General features: G+C 44.6%; 1 non-coding gene across 1 annotated transcript; it reads left to right on the top strand.

Moving 5' to 3' along the window:
* The first annotated feature begins 836 nt into the window (after positions 1-836).
* trnad-guc lies at positions 837-908 on the top strand. The gene has a single exon. It is a non-coding gene; the product is annotated as a tRNA-Asp (tRNA).
* Positions 909-2,810: the final 1,902 nt, after the last annotated feature.

Below are 2,810 nucleotides of genomic sequence, written 5' to 3'. Positions count from 1 at the left end.
CTGTCCTGCTACGGTCACTGTCGCTTAGTGAACGTGCTCCAGACTTATCAACGAAACCTTGAAACCAGTCGATCCACTTAGATACTGCGGTTGTGAGACCAAATATCATGTAATAGCTTTTTCCTGACATGCACCAGTGACTATTGGAGCATCAGAATCAGGAAAAGGACAAAGGACAACATTGATCAAAAGAGACTCCGATGGAAAGACCATTTTCTGTGGTTTTCTGCGTCATTTAATTCATTTGTTCATTCGCCTACAGCTAGAGTATAGTGTGCAGTTCTGCAATTCACATTATAGCAGGGATGTGATAGCACTGGAAACGATGCGGAAGAGATTTACCAGGATATGGTCTGGGATGAAGAGTTTCAGTGATGAAGAGAGATTGGACAGACTGGATTTGTTTTCCTTAGAGCAGAGGAGATTTACAGGAGGCAAGATTGAGACGTACAAAACAATTGGCCTGCTGTGTTCATCCAGCTCTGTACCTTGTTGTCCGGGATATTGACAGAGTAGACTGAAAGAAACGTTTCCTCTTGATGGCGAGATCGATGAAAATAGGGGAATAGGTTTAAACTAAGATGTCGGAAGGTTTGAGTAGATGGGCGGAAAATCTTTTTTAGCCAGTAGGTGTTTGGAATCTGGAAGCCAGTGCCTATAAGTGTTCTAGAGGCAGACATCCAATTAACTGTAAGAAGCATTCAGACGTAAATTTGTAATGCTAAGGCATACAAGGCTATGTGCCAAGCGATGGAAAAGAGAATTCGGATAGCAAAGCAGTTTTATTTTCCGAGTGCACGCGTAGTGGCCCCGAGGGCAGGAGTGGCTCCACGCCGTCCTCGGTAGTATAGTGGTTAGTATCCCCGCCTGTCACGCGGGAGATCGGGGTTCAATTCCCCGCCGGGGAGGCGTTAATCCTTTTTTGATTCAACCTTGGGTGATGTCTGTGTGGAGTTTGTGCCTTCTCCCCTGGTCTCCATTGAGCTTCCTTCTCACAGGCGAAACATCCGCTGGTTTGGTGAATTGGCCGTGGGAAATTGCCCGTCTTCTGCAGTGATGTGCAGACCAGATAGTTCAGCCGTGGGAAATGCAGTTTTTCAGAAAGCTCTTCGCGGTTCTGCGGATGGGTCACTGGACCCGAAACGTTAACTCTGATGTTTTCTTCACAGATGCTGCCGGACCTGCTGAGCTTTTCCAGAAACTTTGTTTTTCTTCGAGAGTCGGTGCAGCTTCAATGGGCCGAATGGCCTCTGTCGATACGGTCGGGTTTCTACGATCTCTGACTCTACGCATTGTAGTCTTATTTTGGATTATGAAATTAACTGCACCAAAATGTACGGCTCGTTAACATCGGTTCGTGATCCACACGACACCAACCGTCATTATCATTTCTGTGTTAAAGAACGCAGCTATCTACTTACACCTCTGTTTCAAACAGATCGATGTAGTCCAGCGTTATTGAGATTATTGAAAAATAAAAGATATCATGTTACCCTGCCTAGAAAATATTCACGTGGAAGTTGCCAGGGTTGCAGGTTTTGGACTGTACGGCGAGGCTGAATAGGCTGGGGCAGCTTTCCCTGGAGCGTCGGAGGCTGAGGGACGACCTGGCAGAAGTTTATAAAATCATCAGGGACATGGACAGGGTGAGTAGTCAAGGTCTTTATCACACGCTGGGCGAGTCCAAAACTGGAGGGCGTATAATTAAAGTGAGGGGCAGAAATTTAAAAGCGACCTGAGGGCCATTTTTTCCGTGCAGAAGGTGGTGCAAGTATGCATTGAACTGCCAGACGAAGTGGTGGAAGCTGGTAAAATTACAACATTTCCAAGGCATCTGGATGCGTGTATGAATCGGAAGGGTTCAGAGGGATATGGGCCAAATGCTGGCAAATGGGGCTGCATTAATTTAGGATATCTGGTCGACAGTGGCGAGGTAGACCGAAGGTTGTGTGTCCGCTCTCTACATTTCCACGACGAAATTGAGAACCACTGGCACAATGGAAACGAGGAGCGGATGCTCTGTGCTCTCCCCATACTGTTCTGTATCTGAAAAATCTTCCTTACTGTCCTATTTTGATATATCACCTTCATAACTTGTTGTGATCTCTCTCCCTTAATTAATTTTTTAAATTTTGGATTACTTGTTACTTTGGTTAAACCCTTGTTATGTTATCTCTTTACATATCATGTTATCCCAGCCATTTGTTTTGTCTCCAGCACCACCGTATTTTTATTGTTTTGTAATTATCTCTGCCTCAATTAATTCGATTATATCCCTTCCCCTGCTATTCATTTATTGACACTTTACTCAGATCGACTGATACTTTTGATCAGCTCGAGAGAATTATTATTCAGCCTGTCAACACATGCCATTTGTTCGCTATTTTGATCTCTCTGATTATAGCTTCAGTGCTTGTATGCTTAACTTCACTTCACCTGGCGAAGTGGCTGCACTCCGAAAGCTTTGATTTCAAATAAACCTGTTGGACTACAACCTGGTGTAGTATGAATTCTGACCTGTCTACCCAGTCAAACACTAGAACCTCCAGAAATCAGCGTGAATTGAGGGCAGGGCTGTGAGTGCACATTTCTGACTGAAAGTCTTTGTCTCATGTGGTTTCTCTCGTATTCCAGGAGTTTGCCCGACTTTTTTGAATAAACTGTGGCATTTTCAAATCTGCTGGGTCTACTCTATAATATAAGGACATTTGAAAAATTACAACCAACGCATCCTCGATCTCTGCAGCTGCTTGTTTTAGAATCCTTGGACATGAGCCGTCAGGGCCGAGGGTCTTAACTGTCTTTAGTGC

Source organism: Rhincodon typus, unplaced genomic scaffold (genome assembly GCF_021869965.1).
Source record: "Rhincodon typus isolate 14 unplaced genomic scaffold, sRhiTyp1.1 hic_rhity00001113, whole genome shotgun sequence".
NCBI classification, from domain to species: Eukaryota; Metazoa; Chordata; class Chondrichthyes; order Orectolobiformes; family Rhincodontidae; genus Rhincodon; species Rhincodon typus.
Note: the sequence above shows the minus strand (reverse complement) of the source record. Positions and strands in the feature narration are given on the sequence as shown.